The sequence below is a fragment of the Sciurus vulgaris genome (genome assembly GCF_902686455.1).
Source record: "Sciurus vulgaris genome assembly, chromosome: 4".
Classification (NCBI taxonomy): Eukaryota; Metazoa; Chordata; class Mammalia; order Rodentia; family Sciuridae; genus Sciurus; species Sciurus vulgaris.
In genome coordinates this window covers 39,027,417-39,044,028 of record NC_136464.1, presented here as the reverse complement: position 1 = coordinate 39,044,028, position 16,612 = coordinate 39,027,417, and the positions used below count along the sequence as shown (strand labels likewise).

The 16,612-nt window shown below is 35.8% G+C and overlaps 1 protein-coding gene and 1 pseudogene across 4 annotated transcripts in view; both read right to left on the bottom strand.

Moving 5' to 3' along the window:
* LOC306660131 (uncharacterized protein) overlaps nucleotides 1-16,612 on the bottom strand; it is a 309,182-nt gene that overhangs the window by 220,977 nt on the left and 71,593 nt on the right. The gene's annotated exons all lie outside the window — the stretch shown is intronic.
* Nucleotides 12,659-14,067, bottom strand: LOC306659320 (transcription factor BTF3-like; annotated as a pseudogene). The gene has a single exon. The product of its transcript is annotated as a transcription factor BTF3-like (transcript).

Sequence of the window (16,612 nt, the reverse complement as noted above, 5' to 3'; positions counted from 1 at the left end):
GAAGCAATTGAGTCTACTTTTGGATACTAATGAACACACACACACACATACACACAAACTATAGAGCTTTAGCATTGTCAGTATAATTATTTTATCAGCCATTTCTAGTAAATATTCATAGGAACTTGTGTTTTATAACATTTTTAACACTCCATTGTGCAACAGTTGAAAGTTATGGAATTGAATATATGACATTATATGCTTAAAATTTTTGTTGTAATTTCTCCTCATTTAAGATACAAAAAAAAATGATAGCTGGAATGCAGTGATCCTCTCACAATGTATACCAACACATCAAGTGTCAACCTTACATATATGCAATTTTTATGTGTCAAAAGATTAAATTATCACAAAAATAAGAAAGATGTTGCAATTGTAAAACTAAGGAACAACAGAAAATTTTTGTTTTATCTTTATTGTAAAATGTATTACTTTGTAACAATAAAAAATAAGGAAAAATAGATCTTCATATTTAACCAAATAAATGTTTACTATCTGCATAAATATTACCTAGAGAGCAATTAGGGACCAAGTTTTCCATTTTACACAATGAATAAGATATTTTGCAGTTCAATAAATGTTTTCTTTTTTTAAATATAAACATCTGACTTGGTAAAGTATCCTGGATGTGTGGAGTCCAGAATAGGGGCCCATCAAATCACTTGGAAAGAATGGGAATTAGTTTGACCACTGAGAGTAAAATTTTAAATCAAGAGAGAGTAGATCAAAATAAAATTATACAAAATCAAACCCACAAAGATAGAAGTATTCTCATAAAAGCAGAACTTACTTGATACCTATATGAATACAGTAGACATTTAGGGAAAGATCATGATAATTAGAAATGGATAGATCTGCCAAAGTAGAATTTAAAAGGACTTCACAAAGTCAGATGAAAGTAGTGCACTCACATTTTATGCAGTTTTATGCAGTGGTCTTTAATTATTCATCCCTATTATTATGTGGATGAATCAAACTATCCAGGGCTAATTCTGTTGACTATTTTACTCCTCTGACTTTCCTTTTTTATCTCATATGTATAGTTTTTGATTACTCTAAATTTCCACAAATTAGGAGTCTCTAACATAAATTGATTATGTTATAGCTCTGGAAATCTGTATAAAATCAGAATAAAATTAAAAGAGCAATAGACTTTTTTTTTTTTTTTTTCTGGTGGCTCCATAGGAGAGTTCTTTCTTTGCCTCTTCTGGCTTCTGTTGGCTGCCAGCATTTATTGGGTGGTAGTCACTACAGCCCAATCTTTGCTTTTGTTTCACATTGCCCTTTGCTAATTTGATCTCCTGCCCCTCTTACAAGAACCCTGTGATTACATCAAACCCACCTCAATAAATTAGGTAGAAATCTCACATTCTGAAGATCTTAATCACATCTGAAAAGTCTCTTTTGACAAGTAAAGTAATACAGTTTCAGGAATGAGGAGATTGAAGTCTTTGGGAGTTATTCAGTTGACCACATTATGCTATGCAATCTTCCAATTATGCCTTGGTATTCCTGTAGATTTTACTGTAGAGAAATAAGAAGCTATCTATGGTGGCTTAAATTTCTTAGTTCTTACAGATTATATTTCTTCAAATAAATTAATAAAATGATTGTCTGATCTTTTATAGCAAGGTTATGGATTTGAAAGTCTGTCCCTCAGCAGTGGATTAATTTTCATTGTGTCTTGAAGGTTAGGTTTCTGAAACTTGCAGAAATAAAAGCCAGATCCTGAAAAAGTGACTCTCCAAGTCTACAAACAATACCTTTTCACTACATGCGTCAACAACTCCAGAATCTCAGTGAGTTACAACAAACATTAATTGCAGCTGAAGGTCAACTGAGGCTCTTTTCCTTCTGGTTATAGGTTAAATAAGTAGAATTTTTCTGGGACATATGATTCTTTGGGCAAAGAAAAAAGTCAAACCACATGATTCTGCCTGAATATGACATAAATGATATATGCTCACATCCCATTGGCAAAAGCAAGTCACATGACCAAGATCCACATCCATGTGAAACAGGTGTATTTCTCTAAAAGGAAAATTGCAATTTCCTTGGCAAAGGACATGGATAGATAAGCATCTTTTCTGGATAAAAGAGCAAACATTTTGGAACAATAATACAATTTACTACAGATTTCTAAGTAGACAATCCAGAATACTTGGCATCATAACCTAACAACTACATTCATTCTAAAATATATGTATATGACAATAATGCAAAAGGTGAGAGGATAGAGCTACAGAATCTAAGGTTCTATCACTTTTGTGGGACTAATTAAAGTCAAAAAATCATACTGCATTAAATCAAGGATAAACACTGTGATCTCTAGAGTAACATCTAAAAGATACAACATATAGAATCAACTAAATGCAAGCTGGTATAACTATACAAATGTCAAATAGGACTTTAAAGCAGAAAGTATTAAAAGAGGTAAAAGGGGGCATTTCATAATGATAAAGGAGCTAATCCAACATATATCCACTCATTAATATTGACACAAAATGTATAAAGCAAAGTGTAACCAAAATATAATGAAAGACAAATTCATGATTATGATTTGAGTATTTAGCACAGCTTTTGCTATAGATATATGGGAAAAAAATTAACTAAGTGGATGTGGATGTGTGTGTGGTGTGCATACCCAACAAAGGCATTATTTACATTAATTTCAAATGAAAGTGGAACATTTTCCCAAAGTGACTCATATGTTTGACCATAAAAAATCCTCAACAAAATTCAAAAAAAAAATTAAAATTACTCTTAGTATGTTCTCTGATCAAAATGGAGTGAAGCTAGTGGTCAGTAACAACAACATCAAAATAGTTAATCAAAAAATTCCCCAAATGCCTAGAAATTAAGCAATGTGTGTCCAAATAATAATTGATGGGTTAAGAAAGAAATTAAAATGAACATGATAGAATTATGGCTTCATTAGAGTAATGTAAGTCCTTCAGAGTCCAGTTCTTTTCTTCATTAAAATTAATAAACAAACACTAAAATCAACTACTTTAGAACCCTAAAAAAGTAAACAAAATCAAATGCATGGTTCACAGGAAGCAAAACTGGGAGATATGACCTGTTTGGGGTTCAGTTTCTTCAGGGCAGACCCAAATTACTGAGCTCCTCTGCAGATCAGAGGCATTCATGGCAAAAACTGAGAGAAACCTTGACTTTCACCAGAGAACAAAGCAATAGCGAGCTCATTAAGCTGTAAAGTGTAGGAGAGGTCTGACAGGAGAGAGGGGGCTGGGGGATCCCCTATTTTGAGCACGAATCTGCCTAAATCTTGGGCTCGCCCCTAAAAGGATGCATTTTTTTAGGTAGATCAAAGAAGTATTGCAAAAATTTGGAGAACTGAACTGAAATAAGAAATACTATTCATAGAAGGAAAGACGGAACTTCTGAAGCAAGAATTAAAGACAGGCAGTTAGTGTAGGTAGGTAATCCGGTGAGATTGAGAAAATGGAGGCCAGTTTGGGTCAGGAAGTTGGAGACCAGCCCTGGGAGATAGGAATGTTAAGGCCTCCAGAGCCCTTTGATTACCAAGATCATCTGTCTGCCTGTCCTGCCCCTCCCAAAAGGTTGCTAATGAAGCAACTCCTGAGCAGACAGGGAGATGCTAACTGATGCCTCCTGGACTGCCATCCTTTCCTGCCCAGGTCACTCCACCTTGGCCCTTCCTGCCCACCTGCTCTCACCTTCTGGCCACCCCCACCAGCATCTCCCAGGATAGGGGGGAGAAATGAGATAAGAGAGAAGAGCACAGGAGAACAAAAACTGTTTAAGATATATAAAAGGGACAGGAAATTCTCCTCCCATGGAGTCCAACTCTGGGTCCCCTTCTTCCTCCGGGGAGATGTCTGTGTTACTATTCTTTGAATAAAATTTCTTCCTTGATACGCTTGCCTCAGCACTTCTCTGATGTTAAACTTCAACATCTGGGAAAGCAGAACTCATGGAAGGTAATGGTCAGTATCACTTCTAGTCTGAAATCAAATGTTCCCAATTTTTTTTAATATGATGCTGAGAATCAAACCCAGTGCTTGAAACATGGTAGGCAAGCACTCTACCACTGAGCCACAACCCCAGCCCCCCAAACTGTTGAATAAGTAAAGAACAATAAAAAATTTTGACCAATAATCATTGGAAAAGATAGTTAATAAAAGCCAACCCAAGATGACGCAGATGTTGGAATTATCCAAGGTTTTTAAACCAGCTGTTATAACTAGCTGAAATGAGTGAAAAATAACTTGAAAAGAGTGATGAGATAAAAGTTCTTTCCAGAGAAATGGAAACTATGACAAGAACTAAAGGAGAACTTTAGACTTCAAAAGTATAATATCTGAACTAAAAATTTACCAGTTCATCCAGTAGCTGGAGATGAAAGAGAAAACTGGTGAGTTTAAGTGTAGAGAAACAGAAATTACTGAATATGAAGCATAGAGAAACAATATTGAAAAAAATTAGCAGTCTCAGAAGTTCTATGGGACAATGTCTAAAGGTCTAAAAGTGCTGTCATTGGAGTTCTAAAAAGTGAGGAGTAAAAGATTCAAACAGAAAAAAAATTTTGAATAAATAATGCTCCCAAACTTCCAAAAGTTTATGAAAGAGAAAAAAATATACAAATTTAAAAAGTTTAGTGAACCCCAAGTAGGATGAATTAAAAAATAATCACAGCTGGACTCTAAAGTGAAAAAAGCCACAGAAAAAGAAAAAGAAAAAGAAAAAGAAAAAAAAAAAAAAACTTCTTATGATAGCTAGAGGAGAGCATGCATTATATGCAGAGGAAGGATAATTCAAGTGACTGCAGAATTCTTAGCAGAGACCAGAGGACAGCAGAACTACATCTCTAAAGTGCTGGAAGAAAAGAATTGTTAATCCAGAATATTATATACAGTGAAAATATCTTTTAGGAATGAAGACACAAGTAAACATTAACAAGCAAGGAAATATTTAGCATTGGTCACCAAGAAACCTATTCTAAAAGAATTGCTAAAAGATGAAGAATACTCTCCAGCTTGAAAGGAAAGGACGCCTGAGGAAAATTGAAATCTTCGGGGATGAAGAAAAAGCAAGAGGCCATGCAAGGCCTGTAATCCCAGTGGCTCTGACAGTGGCTGAGACAGGAGGATCATGAGTTCAAAGCCAGCCTCAGCAAAAAGTGAAGTGCTAAGCAACTCAGTGAGACCCTGTCTGTAAATAAAATATAAAATAGGGCTGAGGATGTGGCTCAGTGACAGAGTGTCCCTGAGTTCAATCCCTGGTACCCCCACCTGGAAAAAAAAGAATGAGCAAGAAAAATGGTCAAAATCTGCATAAATATAAACACCTGTTTTTCCTCCTAAGTTGTTTAAAACGTGTTAGTATTCAAAGTCAAAACCATAACATTGTCTCATGGGATAATCATGAAAGTGACATGGCGACCAGGACATAAAAGTCAGTGAGTCATGCTCTCCGCTTCCTGATCATGTGATGTGAGCCACGTTCTCCACCATGATGCTCAGCCTCACCTCAAGTCCTGAGGAATGGAGCCAGCCTTCTATGGACTAAGATCTCTGAAACCGTGAGCCCTCAAATAAAATCTTCCTCCTTTATAAAAAATAAAAATAAAAAAAAAGTTAGTGAGTCATGGTAAATGTACCTGTAGGAGTGCAAGGAGTCTATATTTTACTTAAAGCGGTACAATACTAAATTTAAAAAAAGGAAGTGAGATATTGGACATCTAGTGCATTCTTTACAGAAAATGCTAAAAATAATATAAATCTATATAACCAAACATCTAATAAATAAACTAAATAGATAAACTAAATTGAATACTAAAATATATCCAAATAATCAAAAAGGGGCAGGGAAGAAGGAAAATGGAACAAAAGTCAAAAGTTAGCAAACAAAAAATGAATAAAATCATAGACTTCAATCCAACCATGTCACTAGCCATAATAAATGTTAATGATTTACAGAAAACTCCAGTTAAAAGATAGTAACAGAGCAGAGTTTTGAAAAAGCAAGACTTTACCATATGTTGCCCTAAAAGGACATACTACACATAAAGGCAAAGATCGATTGAAAGGAAAGGTGGGGCAGTAAACATCTTGCAAACAGTAAGCATTTGAAAGCTAGAATGGAGGCTTAGGCAAGATGATCAGAAATTCAAAACCAGCTTGAGCTATTTAGCATGGCCCTGTATCAAAATAAAAAATAGAAGAGGCTGGGAATGTGATTCAGTGGTTAAGTACCCCTGGGTTCAAAGAACAAAAAGCTAGAATGACTATTTTTCTATCAGAAGAAAAATCTTAAAATAGCAGAAGACATAAACTTTATGACAAAGAGTATTTCCTGAGAAGATTCCATAATGATAAGACAATCATCAGGATGTTGTTTTCACTTAATAACAGTACTTCAAACTGCATGTGCCCCAAACTGAAGAATTAAAGAGAGAGTTAGACCACCACACAATTACACTTAGAAGGTTTTAAAAATCATTTTTTTTCAATAATTGATGGAGAACTGACATTAAAATATCAGGAAAGACATAGATATCTGAACACCTTCAACTACCTCAACCTAATTGACATTCATACAACACAACATCCAACCAAAGCAGAATGCATAATTTTTCAACTTCTTACGGTACCTTCTCCAAGATCGACCATATGTTCAGCCATAAAATAAATCACAATAATGTTAAAACACTGAAATATTACCAAGTACATCCTCTGAATACAATAGAATTCAACTTAAAAATTAATAAAAATATATCCAGGAAGAGCCTAAATATATAGAATTTAAACATTGTATTTCTAATTATTTGTTGATAAAAGAACAAATAAAAAGAAGTTAGAAAATGTTTTCAATAGAATGAAAACAAAAATACAACTGTATTAGGATTCGCCAGAGAAATAGAACCAATATGATGTATATTGAGAGGGAGGGAAGGAAAAAGGGAAGGAGGGGACAGAGTTTAATGACTTGGCTTATATAATTGTGGGAGATGGCAAGTCTAAACTTTGCAGGTCAGGCTGACAGTTTGGAACTTGAAGGTAAAGGTTCCTGTTGCCATCTTGCGTCCGAAATCTGCAGGGGAAGGCAGAGACTAGAAACTCATGTTCTTTGAAATCTTGAAGAAGAATTCCTTCTTTTTAGGGAAACCTCAGTTTTGGCTTTTAAGCATTTCAACTGACTATATGATGACCATCCAAATCATAGAGGGCAACCTAGGTTATTTCCAGTCTGATGGTAAAGGTTAATTACATGCACAAACACCTCCACAGGAATGTCTAGACCAGTGTTTGACCCAACAACTGGGTATCATAGCCCAACTAATTTGATGTATAAAATTAACCTTCACATACAACACATCAAAATGTATGAGACAATACTAAATGAAAACTTGGAGGAGAATTTATAACTTTAAATGACTTAAAAAAAAGAATGCTCTAAAGCCAGTAATATGATGTTTTGCCTTAAAACTTTAGTGAAATAAAAATGAACAGGAAAAATTTAGAAGCTAAAACTTTTGAGATTATTTATAAAATTGAGAAACTTTTAGCTAGACAGATCAATATATAAGAGCAATAATACAAATAATTAGTAATAAGAATGAAAGGAGGTTATCACCACAAATATTGAAAGGTTAATAATAGAATGTCACAGTTTAGGGCTGGGGATGCAGTTCAGTGGTCGAGTGCTTACCTAGCAAGCACCCAGTCCTGGTTTAGATTCCCAGCACCACAAAAAAAAAAAAAAAAAAAAAAAAGTAAAATGTTATAATTTTGTGCCTTTATGTTAACAATTCAACAACTTAAGTGAAAAGCACAAGACACAAGAAAAGAGAAAATGTGAATAATTGAATATATATACACTTTAGAATGTAAATTTCACATAAAAAATCACTCAAAAGAAAACTCCAAGCCCAGAAGGTATATCTATGATATGAGTCATATCAAGTAATCATAAAGAAATATCATCAATATCATTCAAATGTTTCAAAACTTAGCAGAGGAGGAATTTTATAATGTTAATATTAAACTTTAACAATGATTAGCAGTAAAGAAAATTACAGAATAATATCCTTTGTGTACATAAATGCAAAATTCTTAAGCAACTTTTAGCAACTCAAACCCAACAATATGTAAAAGGGATAATGACAAAGTCAGATTGATACCAAGAATCCAGGTTAGCTTAACATTAAAAAGTCAATGTAATTCACTACATTAAAAGAATAATGACATTTGCAGCAAATGGATGAAATTGGAGGATATCATGCTAAGTGAGATAAGCCAATCTCAAAAAACTAAAGGACGAATGATCTCGCTGATAAGCGGATGAGGACATATAATGGGGGGTAGGAGGGATTAGTGTTAGGGTTAGGGTTAGGTTTAGGGATAGGGATAAGGAGGGTGGTAAGAATGGAGGAAGGAAGGACTGTATAGAGGGAAAAGAGGGGTGGGAGGGGTGGGGGGGAAGGGAAAAAAAATAATGAATCAAACAACATTGCCCTATGTAAATTTATGATTTTTAATAAAAAAAAGATTAAATTAAAAAAAACTTTCTTCAAATTCAATAAAATCTACTTAAGTGTAAAAAAAAAAATAAATTTCCACACATGCAGAAAGGAATATGAAAATACTTATCTATTTATGATAAAGTTCTGAATGAACTGGAAAGTATTATATAATAAATGCCACATATGAAAAACCACAACTAACATTATACATAAGAGTAAACACAAAAATTATTTTGTCCAGGAATGACCATTTTTATCACTTCTCTATATTCTACTAGCCATTATAATAAGGTGAGAAAAAAACAAAAAGGTATACAAAATTAGAAAGAAAAAAAAAGTGCCCCTGTTTGCAGATGGTATGATTATTTACATAGAAAATCCCCAAGTACCTAGAAAACAACTATTAGAACCAATGAAAAATGTTCATCAGGGTTGTAAAATGCAAGGTTTCTATTTTAAATATATTTTCTAATCTGGATATAAACAATTGCAAAATGAAATTTTAAAAATTCTATTTGCTGTAGTGTCAAACAATATAAAATACCTAGGAATAATTATAAAAAGGGCATCCAGTATCTTGATACTTGAAACCACAAAACATGGAGAGAAAAATTAAGGAAGACCTAAGTTAATAGAAAGATATGTCAAGCTCATGGATTGGAAGACTCATATTGTTAAGTTGACAATTCTCGTTCAATTGATATGTAGACTAACATGATCCCAAATAAATCTCCTGAAGGATTTTTGTAGAAATTAACAGCCTAACTCTAAAATTTATGTGGAGATTCAAAGTTCTCAGCATTTCAAACATTTTTTAAAGAAAAGAGAAAACGTGGAGAATTATTCTGCTCTCAGAACTTACAAAGCTATAGTAATTAAAATAATTTGTCATAGGTGATCCATGTTAATGGATCACAAAAGTCTAGAAGTTGGCCTGTGTATATTTTCTTAATTAATTTTTGACATTTCTAAGGTTGAAGAAAAAAGGAAAATCTCCTCCACAAATCCATGTTGGGAAAAATGAAAATTGATTCTTATCTTTCAACATAAATCAAATTTATTCAAAATGAATCATAAATCTAAATGTAAAGCCTCAAACTCTAGGTTAGTACTCTACCATTGAGCTACAACCCCAGCCACTAAAACTCTAACACTATAGGAAAAAGGGTATCTTCATGATACCCTTTGAAATAGACAAGAGTTTTGACATAGGAAACACAACACATAAAACACTAAAACTGATGAATTGGAATTTGTGAAAATGAAAAACCTTTCTTCTTTAGAAGTCACCAAGAAAAGGGGGAAAAGTCACTGACTGGAAGAAGACACTTGAAACACAAATATCAAAGACTTATATCCAGAAAACAGAATTATCACAGCTCAATAATAAAAAACACATGCACTAACAGGAAAATAAAATAATTAGACATTTTCTCAAGAAGATATAAAAATAAAATGCCTAGTAAGCACATAAAGAGATGCTTGATATCATTAGCCAACAGAAAAAATGTAACTTAAGACACAATAGAACATACTCCTATGCACATTTCTTAATGTCTAAAATCAGAATTACTGTATAAAATACTGACAAGGATGTGGAGCAACTGAAATTCTCACACTTTTTTGTTTGGAATGTAAAATAACATAATTATTTTGTAAAAAATTTTGCCATTTCTTCAAATATTACATCTGTACCTGCCATAAAGTCCACTTGATCCACAAAAAACTATGTGTATATATATATATTCAGGCACATTTGCATGTCAAATGTTCACAGTAGCTTAATTATGGTGGACCAAACCAGGGAACAACTCCAAAAGCCATCCATACATGAATGGAAAACAAATGAATTATCCAATACAATGGAATACTAGTCAATGAATGGGCTAAGGAAATGAACAGACACTTCACAAAAGAAGATCTACAATCAATCAACAGATATTTGAAAAAATATTCAACATCTCTAGTAATAAGAGAAATGCAAATCAAAACTATCCTAAGATTCCATCTCACCCCAATTAGAATGGCAATTATCAAGAATACAAGCAACAATAGGTGTTGGAGAGGATGTGAGGGAAAAGGTACACTCATAAATTGCTGGTGGGGTTGCAAATTAGTGCAGCCACTCTGGAAAGCAGTGTGGAGATTCCTTAGAAAACTTGGAATGAACCTACCATTTGACCCAGCTATCCCACTCCTCGGCCTATACCCAAAGGACTTAAAATCAACATACTACAGTGATGCAGCCACATCAATGTTCATAGTGGCTCAATTCATAATAGCCAGATTGTGGAACCAACCTAGATGCCCTTCAATTAATGAATGGATAAAGAAAGAAACTTTCTTTAAAAAGAAAGAATGGATAAAGAAAGAAAATATTCCACACACACAATGGAATATTACTCAGCCATAAAGAAGAATAAAATTATAGCATTTGCAAGCAAATGGATGAAGTTAGAGAATATCATGCAAAGTGAGATAAGCCAATCTCAAAAATCCAAAGGACAAATGATCTTGCTGATAAGCGGATGATGACACATAATGGAGGGTGGAAAGGAGGCAAGAATGGAGGAAGGAGGGACTATACAGAGGAAAAAGAGGGGTGGGAGGGGTGGAGGGAAGGAAAAATAACAGAATAAGTCAAACATCATTACTCTATGTAAATGTATGATCACACAAATGGTATGTCTCTACTTCATGTACAACCAGAGAAACAAGTTGTACCCCATTTGTTTACAATTAAAAAAAAGAAAAAAAGAAAGAAATGAAAAGGAAATTACTACTGATAGAATTAAACACTTTGGCTCAATATCAAAATCATTATGCTGAGTGAAAGAAGCTGGGAGACAGAGAAAGACAATGCTATAGAAACATGGGCAAAACTGATTATGCTGTTAGAAAGCAGTACAGTGGTTAATTTTGAGAAGTAACAGTGACTGGGAGATGCACAAGAGGGGATTTTGTGGCCCTTCTTCATGTTTTGTATTTTCTTGGTGTAGGTGCTGGTTGTACAGTGAGTTCATACAAAGAAAATTTACCAAGTTGAATTTTGTGATCTTTGTAGATTTCTGTATATATATCATGAAATTTTAAAATACAGGAACAAAACAGAAGACAGGGTTCCAAACTGCATTTTCCACCCCTGTGTGCGACAGTAGTATAGTTTGTATTCCGTTATGCCCTCAGTGATTCTGTAACACGGTATCAGAGAGACACACCCTCCACTCCTGAACTCTAAAGTTGTGGATTCCTCCTCTTCTCACTAACAGCAGCCCCTGCACCACCCCCGGGAGCAACCACAAGAACATGTAGGACCCCTCTGTGGCTCCCTGGGATGGTGAGCTACCGTTCTGTCCAGAGACCATTTGCTGAACACTGTTTCTTTATTCACTCACCAAGGCCATTGCCATGACCACCACCACTACCACAGCCACCACTCCTACCTTTTCTAAGGAAAAGAATAAAGCATGATACCACAGCCATGAAACATCGCATGCTCTGCCATATACGTGTCTATGTTCTCTTCTGACCACCATGAAGGAAAGATCATTCTCTCATTATTTGGGGCAGCAATTGCATTTTTGAGAAATCCTAATTGACAAATGCATTTGCAAATTCAAGTCATGTCCAGATGGCCACAATTTTATAAACAAATAGGCAGAGTATTTTATTCTAAATCTAAAACAAATGTTTGCCTCTCCAGGTCCAGTTCTGACAAGACCAGAACTCTCTTAAAAAATCTTATCTCGATGCCAGGATCTTGTCAGAATCAAATAGAGTCAGGGGAATCCTGGTGGGATGTCTGTGTCAGTCCCCATTGAGCTGCTGGAAAGCCTGAATTATCTCCATGGAAGATATTTGTCTGCAGAAACCCCACTGACTCAAACCAAGGTATCTAAAGTTATAAAAACTTGATTAAAAAAGTCTCCAGTTATGTTTCTCATTGTATCCATGCTCCTTAAAAATATAACTTGGTAGTATATCTCATCAAAATGAATCTCTTTTTCGCCCTTAAATCTAAGGCTTGTTATGATTTGCTTTGGACAATAGAATATGGAGAAAGTGATATGGTGCAAATTCTGAGCCTCAGTTCCAGGAGGAACTATGTGCTTCCCTGTTTTTCCTTTTTTTTTTTTTTACTAGGCAAAGAACTTTATTAACCTTTGTTTCAAACTTTATTCCCAGGCTTCTTCAGCTTAATTAGCTGCAAAGAATAAATTGTGTATAAGCAAAAACTGAAAAGAGCTGCAGTGTCCAAGGGGCTTGGTCTTAAAAATATTAGAGACCTAGACTTTATCAGATCCATAAACAAAACAACTTTTAAAAGCTGTCAATATAAAATAGCAGCCCCAGTAACTTCAAGTTTATCTTCTTCAGAAGTTGATCAGTTCACTTTGTCTCATTCTTAGAAGCCTTATCAAAATTCTCCACAAGATCTGGAACTTCATCATCATTATCCTCTCCAGTAGCAAGTGGTGCTTTTCCATCCACAGATTGTTTGGACAGAGGTTCAACCAGTCTCCTTAAACTAGTCAGACTGCTCCAAGTTGGTTTAAGATGCTGGGAAGCATTTCTGTCAGTTGCTTTGTCTCAGCATGGCCTGTAATGGTGCAAGTGTTTGCTGCCAGAGATGCCTGAACTAGGGTTGTTAAAGTGAATCACTGTTCCTTAGTTTGTAAACATATTCATCTCTTCAATACCAGAGATATTGTTTACCCCTAACTTCTTTAAGGAGAACTGAAGTTTTTTATCATCTGCTGTAGCTGTTCTATGAACCACCTTCTTTCTGCGAGCAGTTCCTTTCCCACCAATGCGCACTTGTGCCTGCAGTTGGGCAAGTTTTTCCTGGTTCATGATAGTTTCTTTCATCTAGTCGGAGCAGAAATGGGGCCTCATGGGGGACTAGGGCTGGTGCTCAGGGGGTCTCTGGCAGACCAGCTGAGATTAGGCGCACACACGCGGGGACGCAAGATCTGTTTCCCTGTTTTTTAAGGAACCTTGCCACCAACCCCCTATGAACTAACCTGAGCTCACCTGTTGGAGGAAAGTTCAACTGTACAAGCCAAAACTGTCTTGAGGAGCCTACAGTTGATTGACATATGTGTAAGAGAGCCCAGTTAAGATTAGCTTTTCCAGCCCACAGTTAACATAGATAAAGAATGAACCCACTGAGGACCAGAACTGCCACTGACCCACAGACTTGCGGGCTAAATATATACTTATACACACACTTATAAGTCATTAAGAGTTTAGATGGTTTTTTAATGCAAAAAGGTGATAGATAAATAAGTGACACAGAAATAGAAGATGATACCTATATTATCACACTCAGAGATCTAGATCTGTAACTTGATATCAGAGTCACACCCTCCATCCCTGAACTCTAGAGCTGGGGATCCCTCCCTCTCTGACTTACGGCAGCACCTGCACCACCAGCACTAAAATTTCCTTAAATAGTGCTAATAACGACATTAATAGACAGCATTTAAATATTTAATGTAGATAGGAAATTATCCCAAATTCTCCTATAATCTGAGGAAATGAAGGATTGTTCAGAATCACCCATGCAACCAGCATATGAATATGGATTATTCTCAACAAAGAGACGATGCCTGCTACGCTTGCATTGTATTTTACTGCCTCCACTACAGTAAGAATTGGAGATGCAACTTATATGGGACTGAAATTCTAAAATCAGTACACTGAGAAAATAAAAACCATAGTCCAAATCATCCTTGAAAACATCTGTTTGAAAATTGCACCACCAGCTGCAGGAAGTCCACCAACATCATCAGTTTTTCCTCCATAACTTTTATGAAATAGACAACTAGAGGTTGGGAGGGAGAGGTCAATGGAAATACATCAACTGTGCTTCAGGGTCTAATTTGATTAGTTAAAAATCAATATAAAACACATGAAAACCCACTGTGATTCTTGTACTCACCTTTCCCATCTCACAGCCAGACTAACAGATGGAATCACTGGCAGGATTAAAATTTTGCCACTTTTCAGTCCCTGTCTGCTTTCGCTGACAACTGTTTAAACCTAAACTCACAAAAGTTAGATGTGTATCTAGTTCAATTCCACTATACTGTTTTTGGAAATCATAATATGTCATCTTACCCAGAAGAAATCAAGGGCAGTGAGAGCTTTGAAAGGCTGGGCATTAGGAATCCTGATCTTGATCCCTGATCTGGCACTAACGGTAACTCTTGCTATGTGACCTAGAATTATCTGACCTTGCTATGTGTTGAAGTCCATTTGACATATCTGGAGCTCAGTTTTCTCAGTTGCAAAATGATTTTTGACTGTGGAGAAATGCACCTTAACCCTTCTATATGAAGAGATACTGCTTCCAGGAAATAAGAAAAGGGCAGTATTAATACTGGGCTCCTGTTCCTTACAGAGCACCTGGCTTCTCTAGAATGTTCCTGGGTGCTTTCTGAGACCCAGATTGCTGGCACCTGCCCTCAACCTCATCCTGCACTCATGGATTTAGGATATGACAATACTGAATTCCAAACTTAGCTCTTTCCCTTGTTACCAGCATAAACCATAGCAAATTAGCTCTAATTTCCTCATGCATGCAATAAAACTATTAATACATATCTCATGGTGTTTTGTTAAATATATAAGATTATGTATGTTAGGTCCAGTAATTCTCTGTCCCTTGGTATTACTTAAACATTCTGTAAACAACAGAAACAGAAAACTACTAACTTAAGTAAAAACTAAATAAATAAATTGAGATGATACTCAATGAACAAGTGCACACACACAACAAAGCAAATAAAATAAAATAAAACTAAAGACAAGCAAAAATTTTTTTCCAAGCAAACAGACTTGGGAAGACTGGGCCCAGGGCACATTTGGGGGTATGCATTTCTACCAGGGGTCTCTGCCCCATCAACCGTCTGTGTTAAAGATGTAAATTGGCCTGGCTTGGATCACATAACTACATGTGTGACCACAGGGGAGAAAAAAAAAATCCCTGTGATTCAAGTTGCATGGTAAGGAGGAAGTACTTCCCTAAAGGAAAGAGGTCATTGCTGCCGTCACTAGAACAGAGAAGGAATGCTAGGCAGAGACAAATCAGATTCTATGCCCAGTTCTGTGAGTTATCATCAGTGTCACCCAAAAGTTCAATTCTTCTAAAAGTTTAGTCTCACTGGTTTTAAAAACCAAACGCCTGTCCAATTATACTGTTCTCTTATTCATGTCCTTGCCCTGACCTTTCCTGCTAACCTGCCTGCCTGTTGGACCTTTGATGTTTTTAGCCTGGATTTTCCATTGAAAGCATTGACAAACTTAATTGCATTTGGGGGCAAAGTTCTTCACATAAGAATCTGGGTCATGGAATTCTGTAAGTTCAGCCAACGGACCCAGGTGCCCCAAACACAAGACTTGGTTTTTCTCACTTACAGAACTATGTAAAATCCACATAACTGATGAACCAATAAATTTAAAAACTGTGCTTTTTATGCAGAGAAAGAACACAAAGACACTCAGAAACCAGAGAAATAACCCAGTCTCACCCTCTTGAACTTTCTCCCCCTGGTGTGCTCACATGTGCCACGTAACAGCTGTCACAGCCTGGCCCGAGCTTCTGAGACCTCCACCATGTCAGGTCAGATAGAATCACCAACACTCTCCCTATCCATGAGGGAAATCAGGGCTAAACAGACCACACTGAACAATGTAGCCTGTTCTTTTGTTTGTCATTTTTCTTAGAAAAACAACGGGATATTGGTGGGTATATTGAGGTTTTAAGAACCCAGGCCCTAGTGTTACCTTTCTGGACAGTACCTCATGATCTAGAGGTATCTGTGATCTTTTCCTCTTCAGCACTAAGTAGCTGAATGAAAATTCACACCTGCCATCCTCAAGTGGGGAAATACAATTCAGTTTAATTCAGTTTGCAGGATAACTTAACCACTGAAAGTCAGGATCCCTGGGTCCTAATCTAACTACCAACAAGCACCTAACTTTAGGGGACTGACCTCCCTTCTGTGGGTCTTATTTTTCTCATCCCTTGAGTAAGGATGTCAAAGGGCAGGATTTCTAAAAGCCTTCTGTGCTGTTTCAATTTGAAGTTAGGTCTTA